This window comes from Botryllus schlosseri, chromosome 14, assembly GCF_051294905.1.
Source record: "Botryllus schlosseri isolate E-star chromosome 14, Bs_hap1, whole genome shotgun sequence".
NCBI classification, from domain to species: domain Eukaryota; kingdom Metazoa; phylum Chordata; class Ascidiacea; order Stolidobranchia; family Styelidae; genus Botryllus; species Botryllus schlosseri.
Window position 1 is genome coordinate 24,413,428 of NC_137249.1, and position 14,933 is coordinate 24,428,360.

The 14,933-nt window shown below is 40.1% G+C and overlaps 1 protein-coding gene and 1 long non-coding RNA gene across 3 annotated transcripts in view; one reads left to right on the forward strand and one right to left on the reverse strand.

Annotated features, from left to right (window-relative positions):
- The window catches only part of LOC145456538 (uncharacterized), a 266,927-nt gene that overhangs the window by 16,821 nt on the left and 235,173 nt on the right, over positions 1–14,933 (reverse strand). The gene's annotated exons all lie outside the window — the stretch shown is intronic.
- On the forward strand, positions 8,637–14,523 carry LOC145456562 (uncharacterized). Of its 2 annotated transcripts, XR_013920646.1 has the most exons (3): positions 8,637–10,561; positions 10,628–10,802; positions 14,307–14,523. It is a non-coding gene; the product is annotated as an uncharacterized LOC145456562 (long non-coding RNA). The 2 variants fall into 2 exon arrangements; XR_013920645.1 differs by having other exon boundaries at positions 8,637–10,802.

Below are 14,933 nucleotides of genomic sequence, written 5' to 3' on the forward strand. Positions count from 1 at the left end.
TTAACCTTCAATGCCTTTGAGGTACTTCCAGTACCCAGGCAATCAACTCGGATCGTGGTTTCGATACCTTTCACATCCATCACTTTACACAAGTTTTCCGAAATGAAACAGGCATCACTGTGCTCATCCAATGCACAGTAAGTCTTCATTTTCACGCTAGGATTGTCTCTTTGATAAACGTACACTGGAACTATTCTAGTAGTTCGAACTGTTTTTGTGGCAGACGCCATCAAACATGTGGCTCTCATACCATCTGGTTTATCGCTTTCAGTTTGCAAGGATTGCGTCCCATTGCGTGCAGCATTTTGCGACCTTGAATTATTCGAGTGCAGAGACGTCGGGTGATTTTTCTCACATACCGAACAATGAAGAGGATTTCGACAAAACCTTGATATGTGTCCATGTCTCAAGCATCGAAAGCATAATCCTTCTTTCTTGATGAATTCAATCTTTACTTCGTAAGCTTTGTTTTTGAATTCAATGCATGCATCCAGTGAATGCAGATTTTGGCAGAATAGGCACGACTTTGTATGACTATGATCATTCTTCATCTGCTCATTCTTATCAGAATTACTCACATTTGTGGCAAATGCTCGTGTTGCTTTAACATATTTGTTGCGGCTCTGCGGAGGGTTACTCTTTCCTTGCTCAGCAACAATCTGATCCAATACTGCAGTCCCAACGACAGGTTGAGATGCAATGAATGCTTCTTCTTCTACGTGTTCGGTGTACATCTTGAATGGAGGAAAGCTAGGTATGCCAGGTACTGACATGCCCTTTTCTGCAGCTTCCTCAATTGTCAACTTCAGTCTCTCTTTGTAAGCGAATACCTTTCTAGACCAGGCTTCTCTAACAGTTCTCGGAAGTTTGATTGACAATTTCTGATTCAACTCCTCATCATCCAACATAGGTCGGGTACCTTCCTTCGGTATGAGACGCTTGCAACTGTTCAAGAAATTGGAAAATTTTCGAATGCTTTTACCTCCGTCATTCGTCGAAATAACTGGCCAATTCAGAAGTTTAGTCTTGTACTCTTGATAAATTGCCAATTTATGACCATACCATCTGTCCAAAGTTGCCATTGCTTCGAGATAGCTTTCATCAGTGGCATCAATAATATATCCTTCAATTGACTCTCTTGCTTCTCCGGCAGTATAATTCATGAGATAATTAATTCTTCGACTAGCTTCGAAAACATTACTTTCAATCAAGTCTCTAAATCGACTTCTCCAAATTGGATATTTCAAAGGAATCGTTCCAGCAAAGACACTCAACTCTTCTGCTGGTAATACAACTCTTGGCTTGACATTTAAATTAGCGTTAATATGTTGATTTTGAGGCAATGAGCCAACTGACACGTTACGCATAGGAGCAGTTTGTGGGGATATAACAGTGGTAGGCTGCTGCAGTTCAATCGAGTGCGGAATCAGACTAGAATTATGATTACGCAACTTACTTGAGTTACTTCGACCACTCAAGGATCTGTTTTCCTGGTGTTCAGCGAGAACATTCTCTCTAGCTTCTGCCTTCGCTCTTTCTTTCTGAATCTTCAATTTGTCCAATTCCAATTGCATTTTTGCTCTGGTGTCTTCCATATCTGCTTTCAATTTATCTCTTTGTCTGGCAATTTCAGCGTCCATTTCTCTTTGTTTCCTTGACATCTCAGCTTGGAGCATATTCTCCTTTTCGACAAACAATAGTTCCGTTTCACAAACAGCTTTGTCTGCAGCCGCTTCAGAAATCTTCAACACCATTGATGAACGGGACTTATTGGATCTCACTGGCCTCCTGGAGGAAGTAGAGTGCGCACGGCTATTAGCACTTTCTCCTAGTGAAATAGCATCGTCTTCCTTCATTTCAAGACGTTGTATGGCATCTTCAATGCTAGCCATTGTTTTATTATAACATTCAAGCAGTGAATTAAATGACATCATAGCAGTATGAATTTCCTGCGCATCTTCCAGACTGTCAACTAATTCAGTGTGGATTGCTGTACAAGTCACAAAGTCAGTTTCAACGTCAGCCTTATTGGTTTTCCAAATATGCAAATCGGACTGCGCCATAGAGACTTGTAGTTTGCAGATAGATCTATTACATGCAGAAAATGCTGACTTACGTTTCTGACGTAACTGCTGTATTCTAAAATCCTTTCCCTTTTCTGTGGGAATCCTCTGTCTTGTTTCTGTATCCACTAGCGGTACAGCTTGGGTACCGGCTTCTTCATGTTGTTCGACATGAGATAACTCTTCTGTATCATTCATGATGCAGTCTTCTATACTTCTTTAACAATAACGTGGCCCAGTATTTACCGCCAAGTAGCGTAATAGCAGTTCACTTGGCCCAGTCTTTACCGCCAAGTGTCTGTAGTTGTTTCTTATCAGGGGCTGTAGTCCGTAACTCGGCCTAGTATTTACCGCCAAGTCCCGTAAGAGTAGTCTCACTTGGCCCAGTCTTTACCGCCAAGTGTCTGCAGTTGTTTACTTGGCCCAGTGTTTACCGCCAAGCAGCCTTAGTTGTTTACTTGGCCCAGTATTTACCGCCAAGTACCGTAAGAGCAGTTCACTTGGCCCAGTCTTTACCGCCAAGTGTCTGTAGTTGTTTACTATTGCGATCCCAGGCAATTTACTTTATGCAAGGTCTCACAGGGTTTCTTTCCGGTAGTGTTCAACGCGTACTCAATACAAGACAAAGCACAACCTTCTTTGCGTCTCTTGAATCTTTAATAAGTTGACACAATGTCTCACTAATAGGAATACGGTAAACTGAAATCAAAATACTCCAATAAATACACAATCTAATTCTAACCCTAACTCAAAACTTACCAACTTTCCCGGCTCTACTCTCACTACAAATTCGCGCCAACTACTATACGAAATGTATCCAGCCGGACATGACGTCAAGGGTCCTAACTAAATGTGAATGATGCACAACTGCACAATCTAAACATAGATACTACGTCTCTAACAGCCCCTAGTCGCTTCCTTGTAGGGCAATAATCATATTTCCTTTTTTTTGGTGTGACGGATGAATCTATAAATCGAGCTATTATCGACCTATCCATCTTTGTATCCAATTCATCAGTTTCTTGAAGTCGAGGTAGATGCAAGTATCGTTCTAGTATTGTTCTCATAAATAAGTACAACCAGTAAAATCCAATAATTGACGACATGCAACGCTGTGATGAAGGAGCAAGTCACCGATTGATGAATCTGGAAATATTCTGTATCGATTAATACGGAGAAGAAAAATTGTTTCTATCAAAATTGTTGATTACGTACCAATTTCTTGTGACGGGTTCCACGGTATCTACCAGAGTTGGATCAATTGTAATTTGTAATGTAATTGAATGTAATTAATTACATATTTCAATGTAATTGTAATGTAATTGTAATTGAAGCATTTTTATTTTGTGTAATTGTAATTGTAATTGTAATTTGACAAAAATTTTGCTCAATTACAATTTCAATTACATTAAATTGCTATTGAGACCTGACAAGCACAACATAAATTTTTTTTTACCGCTATGCTGGCCTCGGCTGCCATTGTATACAATTATTAGATTACTAACCAACGGATGGATTCGCAACACGTGACTCACGATTGAATACGCCGAGAAGCGAACTGCTGAGCCGGCTAAAGGCAGCAGAATTGATAGTCCCATAGCTAACGATCCAAGCGTCGAAATTTGATATGTATGGTCCTAATCGAAAGCTAGTGTCGCACTGATTCCGAAATAAAAGTATATTTCCAGGCAATGGTACCATCCCTAAATAGTCGTGAAAGTCTGGGAATCGGCATTGTTCTGAACAATCGCTGGGAGTAATTGGTCATTGTTGTGGTCATGCTGCTGCGGCGCTCTCACTTTTCAGAACAGTCGGCCTTAAACGGGTATTTTGGAGCAGTTACATTGCCCTGACGAGATTTTAATTTGTATTTTCGGAATTAGTGCATCAATAGCTTACGATAAAGACCAGATGCATCAAATTTGGACGCCTAAATCGCCAGCTCTAGGACTATAAAGTTTGCTGCTTTTAGCCGGCTCTGCAGTACGTTTGTCGGTGCATTCATCCGTTACTCACATCTTACGCATCTATCCGTGGGTTGGCAATCTACAATACGATTTCAGATCACGATGCCGCATCGTTACTTCGTCTGTCTAACTAACCAGACCACTGGATATTATATAACGTCTTATCTGACAAAGCACGGTTTTGTTTTCACCCCTCATCCTAATTCCTACGTCCCTCGATAAAAATAATATTATTCCTTTAATTATATACTATATACGCAAATCCAACCCGTGCATGATTATAATACTTTTTTCAACGACATACTGCATACTGGAATAGTTCGAAAACGTTTTTCTTTTATTAATTACCGGGTATTTGCGTATCATGAATGAAACATGAATACTTGAATTGTTGTTAATTACGACGCTACGGTTGTCAAGGAGCACGGTTGAAGTTATCATTATTGAATTACATGTTCAACAGCAGCAATTGTAATTGTAATTGTAATGTAATTGAAGCATGCAAGGAGTAATTGTAATTGTAATTGTAATTTGATATTTTTAGCATGGAGTAATTGTAATTGTAATGTAATTGAAACATGCATGAAAGTAATTGTAATTGTAATTGTATTTGAACTGAAATAATGTAATTGATCCAACTCTGGTATCTACCATCACACCACAACAACGTGGAGTACTGGCAATCCAAGTGCATCTCACTGCTACCTGTCTGAAATGAATATATCTAGATCAACTTTCGGCATTTACTTTTACCCCTTTCATTCGTGCACGACTCATTACGACAGGGAAGGACAGCACCTAAATAGAAGAATTCAAAGAGGGAAATATTCAAATTACCCTGCCTATCCATCAACATTATGTCCAACACTAATTTGGATTTCAATATTCAACTTAGAATTTGAAAATAGAATTAAACTCAATGGTATCGGACAAAAAAATCGAAAGAAAATTTCTGAAAACAACAGAAGATGTGCGTGAACCCTGCCAATATTACCCAGTGCTACGTACCTGCATCACAATCATTGTCATTTCTTACATATACAGCAATTCTGCAATGAATTAAGTCCAGGTGTCGGTACAGTATTGTACTACTTTTGAATTCGTCAGCGCAATTCACAGGGCACTTTAGATTACCCCCCCCCCCCCCGCATCTTCCAACAATTTTAACGCCAGGTCCGTCGAGGTTGATGGTAGCGAACATGGTATATACAGCAGGATGATGATGATCCAATATAGACCTGTATATAACCTCATATCGCAGACTTATCGTAGACCTGGTACAGAAAAGAAGGATTGTATCAGCCCGGCATTACGCAATACACAGCTATTCAGCTATACGAACGATAACAAACTATGTAGTTGTTTGCAACTACATGTTCCATACCGTTGGAAAAGAGATATCAGATCGGGGGAAGCACCGGCCACCGCGAGCTGTTCTGTGGCCGGCCACAAAATGTGATGTAGATTTCACAGCTTTTCTGGAACTTAATAGAGTATCTTCCACATATTCTTTGTTCTTTGATTCCCTAATTGTTTCGTCCGGGTACTGTGCTTACGGTATTTAGTACTGAAAACGAGAACAGGTTAAATGCCTGCATATTGACCGTTCACGTATCTCGATGAAACATATAGATTATCATGTATTCCAGGTGGTATATAGTCGAGTCTTCTTGAGCGTAAATCAAACAAATCTGCAGTGAAGTAAGACAATTTTCCGGTGCAGTATTGTATTATTCACGGAGGTGGTCAGTAACGAAGTACTTCTACTTTTTAGAAGTACTCAAGTAGTTTTCCTCTACTTCTGGTACTTACTCATGTAGATCTGATTTTCGCTACTTCTACTTCGTAATATTTTGTGATCTACTTACTTACTTTTCGCTAGTTTCAGTTTTTTAAGTAGAAGTAGTTTAATCCCCTAATACGAGAGATAGCCTGAGGAATTTCGGGGCTGTTTTCACTGAGTACCAACATTTCATGTTCATAAAAGTTAAGCAAAGTGCAGAAATTTTGTTGTGCTTCGCGCACAGTAGTTATGGAGTGACGAATATGTTTCACGAAAGTATCAGTGACTATAATTTAGGTACCGGATTGCTTGGTTCCGCTCATACCGCATTGTCGCCCATATCAAATATTTCATCACGGTAAATATGGCCCACCATAACGTTTGAAACTACCGTTTAGCAATCTAGCAATTACCTATCATATCGTAATCTATCAGCCCATGACGTATCCTGCTAATCTGGAACATCCGGATTTTTTTTTACGTTACACCTGTTTTAGAAGATCCCCTTTTAAGCTTTATCGACAAAAGACATGAAATATATTTTACGCTTTTTGGAAGTGGTATTTGTATTTCACTTTAAATTCCGAGCATCATACTATGAGTTCTAATTACTTTCAGTTCTTTTGTCTGCAGAGCATAGCCTACATGTTGATTGTTGAAGCATTAAAGCAAGTGTAGTGATGCCTATATTTTCCGAAAATAAAGCTACTCTGAATATAAATTTTACGATCCACAATATTTGTTTATAACGTATACTAATCGCGAAAAGTGTTGAAACCGTATCCGATACAACCTCTCCATATTGCTCTCGCCTGAACTTGGAACCTTATAATATGAGGGAGGGCGTCATGTCATGATATTCTTTGAAACGGGGTCTTCTAGTAAACAAAGGGTTAGTATCGCATTTCCATATCAACACTATAATTTGCATCCCATGATGCGAAAGACTGCTTATTCTGTCGAAGATTGATACCTTCCGGGATGCATCAATGCGAATCTCTGCAAATACGCATAGCTCAATTTGAAGCTTTTGACTGTCTATGCGAACGAATTATAGGACTGTTTTCAAAACTACTTACTTACTTGAGTAGATTTAAAGTCAGTAAATTCTACTTCTACTTCAAGTAGTTTTAGGAGGCTTATGGAAGAAGTACTTCTACTCGCACTCAAGTAGATTTTTTCGTCGCTACTTCTACTTCTACTTGAGTAGCTTTCTTGACTACTTTGACCACCTCTGATTATTCATAAATTCACCAGAGCAATTCACGAAAGATTTTAAACTGCTCCTACATCCTTGAACTACATATGATCAAATATATACGTATAACTTCTCATCGCAGATTTATCATAAACGATAAACATGGTTGAAAAATGATGTACATTAATCACATTATCAAGATCATATTGTTTAATCATAGTGTCCTATATGGTGTCAACACAAGCAAATCTCACGGCTCAGTGAAATTGTATCACGTCACAGTTTCCATTTGGCTACAGGCAATTTGACGGTCATTTTTGACCGGCTTGCCGAGCATTAAATTTGGTAAAACGGGTATCAATCGAAAGCTGACTCTGCATTGATGACGAAAATATAAATTTTATTCCGCTTGCGGCCCTGGAACCCCCACAATCAGCCTCGAATTTTTCATTGTTATGGAGGTTGGCATTGGGACGCAACAATGCTTTTTGGACCTTTTTCTCTTGAGCTACACTCTCGTTTCGCCAGACAGCATTGTGTCGTCATGAGCTTCTCTCTCGTTTCGCCAGACAGCATTGTTGCGTCCCAATGCCAACCTCCATAACAATGAAAAATTCGAGGCTGATTGTGGAGGTTCCAGGGCAATGTCATTACTTCTATGTTACTCTACAGCAGTGGTCGGGAACCTATGGCTCGCGAGCCATATATGGCTCTTTTGGGTATAAGCTATGGCTCTTTGCCAAATGTTTATTTTTGTACTGAATTGATCAATATTGCAGCGACTTGTAGGTAAATTTCATCACGGCCAAAATAATTATTCTCGTGGCAGTATAAACATGTATTTGAGAGGTAAAGACAATGCTGTCTTCATGTTTAGGGGCTCGGACCCCCTCTTTTCAGAATCATCAGATTTATGTTACTGTCACGTCGGCGGCCAATATCCGTCGCGAATTCTACACAACTCGAAATCTTGAATTGTGCGATATGTTGATTAATCAAAGAGCATATAGCAGACATGGCGACGCTCATTTCAAAACGCAGTTTTCAAATACACATTATCTTTCTGATCTACGGCGCGAAATGAACTGTTGTGGATTTGACATTCACAATTACAAACTCGAATTACAAACAACGCCGTAGCTATCCACGTTCTAGATTGGTAAGTATAACTCTGTTTAGCACTGGCAATAAATTGCATGCGCGTGGCGCAACGTTATGTTACTGCCGAATACTTTGAGAATAGAGAGGTCAATAAGTATTTAGATTTTCGGAATCAGTGTGACAGTCACATTCGATTAATATCAGTTATAATAATTTATAAGCTACTTACGGTGTATCGCGTTATTAATGGTGAGGCTTGGCCCGTCTGTGCCTTACCTCTCGTTTCCCGACCGAGGTCGACTTCCGAATTCCGATATCTAAGTGTTGGAGGTTTACCTAGGCTCCTCCTCGCCACCTCATCCGCGTCAGCGGTGTCTTACAAAAAGCCTAGAGGTGGGCCGTGCTATAAGTCGGCAGTTACGGAAAATAACAAGAATATCGGCCTGGTGTAAATGACCACAGTAGTCGACAAACACCATGAATACCCCAAAACAAACAAACAAACAAACAAACCTCTCGTTTCGAGCTGTATTTTCGAACAGTAAATACCAGTTTTTACAGAGAAAATATGGCACACACGAGGAATCCCATGTAGTGAGTTCGAATAAGTGCTACGATGACGTCACGAATTTTCAATTATGACGTAACAGTTGATTAACATGTATGGCTCTTTGGGAGTTGAGATAGAAAAAATAGGGCCAATATGGCTCTTCGGACAAAAAAGGTTCCCGACCACTGCTCTACAGACTACACAGTGGTTCTTAACCTTTACTAACTGGAAGAACACTTACACTAACCTGCAAGCCTTTGCGGAACCCTATATTTCCGCTGTGTCATAGAAACAAAATTATCAACACAATACACATCGAACTACACATCTAATACATTACTGTAGATTACTGGAGCGCAATATGATGGATATTCATTGCAAATCTGTTGTCCCCTTTCGGATACCAGTTCAGAGATGGCGAGGCTTCACTTTGGAAACTGTCATCGTATTGATCGGTTGGAACGCAAGCGTGATACCAATTGCTTGATTATAAATTAGCTTATAAATATTAGATATAGTATTGGCATTTCAGAAAGGACGACGTACCACCACAGCCGTCACAATTTGATTACTGATCGGGTCTAAATGTCTGCAACCAGTGATAGCCAAAGACGAAAATATCACGACAAATCATATATACGAGGAGAGTGTGTGTCTTGGGCTCCAGGGAACCACTGAGACTGGCTGAGAAAACCTCTGGTGTATGGTGTTAAGAACCACTGCAGCAAATATATTGGAGGTAGAATCGGCAATATAAAAAAGCGAGCTGTCGATTTTAAAGTCAAACCCTCCCGCGTACGGCACTGCACAGCACAGTGCACACGGTATGAAACTACGGCTACTGATCGCCCCTAATTTCATGCAACCAATAATAGCGTGTCATCACAAATCATGTGCAAGAGCTTTGTGTGTCTCGACCTCCTGTGAAACCCCTGCGACTGGCTCGTGGCACCCCTGGTGCTCCGTGGAACAGCGATTAAGAACCACTTCCTATGATTACGATTTATCTGCATTTGCAATTTGCAAGTGCCCCCAATGATATCAACCACTACGACGTTTAGTTCACGATTCACCCCACTTCAGAAATTTTCTTTTGTTAGCAGCAGTTTCGCCGAGCTATGCGCAAATGTGTGACAAAGTTCAAATGCTAACTATGAGTATGAGAACCGCGAATATTTCACAACTGCCGAATGACTATGACAACATATGCGTGTAAAAACAAATGGCCGGCATCCGCAATATTTTCACAGAATTTGACCGATTCAGTTAGTATTTGACATTGACATATATGTTCATCCCAGAGATCTTACATATTCTTTTACTTGACGTTTTCATCAGCATATACCCATTAATTCATCTACGCGCGGAGTCTGCAGTCTTAGGCCCTTTTCATACCGGATTTACGAAACTCTTTCGGGAACACGTTTCGAAACAGGCGATGTTCACATAGAGAAAAAATTACCGAAACAGTTCCGGGAAAAGAGCGCGTTCATACCTATTTAGAGTTACCGCGAACTTATGTTCATACAGGTCGTTTTTTCGGTAAATTCGCGGGAAATTATGGCCAGTATGAACGCGATTCTCCGTAATTGTTGATAGTTACGAAACCATGTCTGTGGGGTGTTCCAGTTGTAATATGCTTGTGGAAAATGATGAGGGATAGGCATATTCGTGAGATGCGGAGAAGTTGGCTCCAACTTTTAGCTATGTGATGTTGCGGACATGCCTTCTCGATGTGTATGGGGCTCTATACTTAATATACCAGTATCAGTAATAGAGCCCGAGCATGTTTCTGGCTTGTATATTATCAACCGAAGCTGAGAGCAGAAACTGAAAGCCAGCAAAGAGGATAGAGTCCTGGAATAAGAAGAACCACCGATCACATCTGCGTACAACAAAGTCAGTTTATCTTGGTGATTGCTGTATAATGGTTTGGGTAAATCTAATCGTATGTACACTGTACAGAGAAACCAGGGAATTCGAGAAATTCGTGAGAGAAACATTATGTATACTCTGCGACGAGCTTCGAGACCATAACGAAAAGCAGCCAGCAACTTATACGAACTCAATTTCTCTTGCTTGCTGAGTAGCTGTCGCTCTTTGGAGGCTAGCCAATGAAGCCAATCGTTTATAGATCCAGGTAAACATCAGATGTATTTTAAGAAGGCAACTGTCACAAGTTGATTTTATTAAAAATAATTCTGGTGCCTAGTAGGGCTAGCGACAATGATTCGTGTACTCGAATCTGAATCGAGGATTAACTTTATTGATTCGTGTCGAGTAGTAAAATACTACTTTTCGAGTACTGAAATTATACTGAAAGTTGGTTTACTAACGAGAATTATACTGTAGTTTTGATACTATTTTCAAATGAGTAAGCCTTGAAACCTTGAATGGCCGTGTCGCAACATACGAGATATAGTACAAAGCTACGAACGTTGCTGGAAATAACACATTTCCGAAGTCATGACCATCACATAACACTGTCAAGCAGTGCAATGAAAACGGTATGGTCGAAAAAACATTAAAGTATCTTTAATGTGACGGACAATAGGCGTTATGTTCTTTATGGTGGCATAAAATGTAGCCTACACATTTGAATTTTGGCATAGTATATTGTGTTGTGATGTCATCATGATGATACTCGACTCGAAGCGTAAAAAGTGACTCAGAATCGAATCACTCAGGTACTCAATTTTGCCCAGCCCTAGTGCATAGGGCTGGGCAAAATCGAGTACTTGAGTGATTCGATTCTGAATCACGTAATATGCTTCGAGTCGAGTAATCGAGTATCACCCATAATGACGTCATAACAGAACGTAATACGTCAAAGTCCAAGTATGTATCGTTATTGCTACCACAAAGGATATAATGCCTGTTATCCATCTCATAACTGATACTTTGGTATTTTTGTGACCATATTGATTTCATTCCACTTGGTGACAATGTTGTGCGATAATCATGACTCCAGAAATGTGCTACGTCAAGTAACCTCGTAGCTTTGTACTATATGTTTTGTGTGCTACGATACCACCAAACAAGGTTTCAAGGCTTCGACAGTGAAAATTAGTATCGAAACTATAATTCTCGTTGACAAATTAACCTTCAGTGGCGAGAAGCGTATAATTCCAGTACTCGAAAAAAATCGTCTTTTACTACTGGACTCGAATCATTAAAATTATTACTCGATTCAGATTCGAGTACTATAGTGCATAGTAATATTTCTATATTTGTCATGGCGGAATGTCAGCCAGTTTTTGCGTAGCATACCACTACAAAAAGGTCAGACAAATTTGGTCTTGAATCATTATGTTGGAAAAAGAAGTCTGAAAGACCAATTGTTCTTGCCAAGTAGGCTACTTTCTGTCTCAAAAGTAAGACCCAAATAGATGGAAAATATATTTCAACTGGAAACTGAGCAGTCAACACAATGACTTCGACTCGAGTCATAAAACCATGACTGGAACTCGACGCTCTGCTCGATGAGTTGGTAAGTTGAAAATGACTCGACTTGAATCTAGTCAAAACTATTGAAGTGGGATCGACTTGTGACTTGGTTACAACCCTGATCACTTATTAAGACTGAAATTGCTGAAAATTTGCATATTTTTGTAGTGTAGTCAGACATCTACATCAACCTACTCATTTAGTTACTAAAACTAAGTAGTTCTAGTTGTGGATTTGAAGAAGTGAATAGTTTCTGGTTCTAGTCGCGGATATTTGAAAGTGAGTAGTTCTAGTTCTAATTGCAGATTTTGAAAAGTTGATAGTTCTAGTTCAAGGCCGGCCAACCCGTCGCCCGCGAGGTAATTTCCGAAATTCGTAATATTATCAAAAATGGATTGCACAGATTATGAACTTGCAAAGCCAATCAAAAATTTGATTAGTCTGGCCGCAACACTTGAGACGTGATGACTGAAATATCAGTTCCGACGCATTGGTAGATCTATGAGCCAGTCACATTTTGGTAGATCTTCGTACACCACAATAAAGCAGAATACTTTGCGATAGATTTATCAAAAGTAAAAATTTTCTGCACGCTTAGCGCAACATCTTGTCAGTCGATTTCTTGCTTTTATTATTGTTACCCCTTTGTGAAGATGGAAGAACGCCTAATCTATCAGATTGAGTCGAACTATATATTTATTCGCGACCTCTCGTTTGCGCTCGCAGAAATACCATCGACTATGAAACCTAGGCACAAAATGATTGCCGCATGTTGGACGAAGCTTTCGATATCGATATGTCCAGGTGCCGAATAGTCCAGTACTTGCAAACTGAGCCCAGCGATATACAGCAGGCTTGCAATATAGTCAAGAGACAACATTATTAATTTTTCAACTTAAAAAATTTTTCGCGGCTTGCGCGGCTAGTGGCCCGCAGAATAGTTCGTCAATCGAATGTGGCGATCTGACTGGAAAGGTTCGCCACCCCTGTTCTAGTTGCTAGTTTAGAAAATTGAGTAGTAGTTGCGCATTTTAAAATACCAGTAATTTCCCATGTATAATGCGCAAAATGTTACCTATTTTTGCCCTAAAATAGGGGGGTGCGTATTATACATGGGTACAACAAGCCTTGAAAAAAAGCGCTCAGCCAAAAATTGAAATCACACTCTTCTTCATGTTTGTTTAAATCGCGCATCACCTCTAGCCATTGGGCATCGTAATTCGTATTACAGAGTGTAACGCGCTTCCAAATAGAGAAGCCTGTTGCCAATTAACGAAAAGCGTGTTTCTAATTAACGAGTGTCGTCTGCAAAACACGCGATCTCTTGCTGAGTTGGTTTGCCTTTTGTACGCCAGCGAAATTTGGTCGCTGATTGCTACAAGCGTGCGCGGCAATCCTTGTTGATTCATCGCGTCAACGACAGGCCTTAACAATCGCATACACAAGAGGCCATGTGCGCAAGATATAATCGCTTGTGTAATCAGTCGCATCTCCAACAGGACTTGTACACCCGACAGAACCGTTGGACTGAGCAATCGCATCTGTAATTGTAATAGGCCACGTGCGCAAGATGTCGTGTGTCGCTACAGCCTGAGCTATCGCGTCGCCGACCTCACAGGCTTTGGCTACTATCTACTCTCGTTTAGAGACGATGCCGGTAATTGTATTATTATAGAATGTAAACGTTTACATTCTATAGTATTATGATTAACGATCATCATGTCATGATTGTTCGACAGTGACATAGCAAAACAGAACAACATCGAATACTAAACCGCAACTGTTCATGTACTCATGTACTGCGAATGCAGGGTGCGTACTATACATGGGTACAGGCTTTTCCCCAGATTATACACGTCATTTTAAGGGTGCGTATTATACATGGGGGGGGGCACTATATTCGGAAAATTATGGTACTTTGTACAAGTCTGAGTATTGCGGGTGGATAAAAAATTACCACAGCAACATTTGTACCAAACATGCATTTGCTGCATTCAAGTTTTTCAGGATGACTTCATGATTGGGAGTCAGAGGGTTCCGTACTAGCCTACATAACTGATGACGCAGGCTATCCCTTTCAGCCCCAGCTCATGAACCTTTTTACCTGAAACACATACAGAGTATAAGCTAAAGCTAATTTCAAATATGCAATAAATTTTCTTTCTGCTGCCCTTAAAATTCACAATTGCTTTTTCAGAAACTTAGCAAAGCACACATGAAGGTTGAAAGATTTTGGTCAACTGAAGGCGCGGCGTTCGGCTTTTCTCAGAAACTGCAATACGCTAAGGCCAGAATGATACAGAGGATGGTATACGCAATTAAGACAAGACCTGGTGGTGATCCAAGTATCGCTGGCCCAGACGTCGGAAATGCCCTGTGTGACTTTCTCAATAAACAATGCTCTTGCTTAACCAGATGTGTTTGTGCTGTTTCATTTTATTCATGAGAGAAACTATAACTTATTATTGCACACTTGCGCAGTACCACCTTTTCCATCAGTATCCTCCATCTAGACCTGCGAAAAGATCAGATAAGTTGCACTTGCCTAACATTGCATAACAAAGGAATGACTTGGTTGTAACAAGAAAATGAAGGCATAGGTGAAAACCAAATTATGGCTTGGATGATGTACGATGGCTTACCAGCCCGTTGGTACAATTTTGGTTAGTGAGTCAGAGCTAAGGACATCATTCTCTGCTGTGCTGCCACTATCAAAGCAGATGTTACTAAATCCCCTTTGCAGTAGGCGTATATGACGGTGACTGACCTACGCACAGCATATCCGTGGTTAGAAACTTGCCTTTGATGTTACAAATTTGGTAAG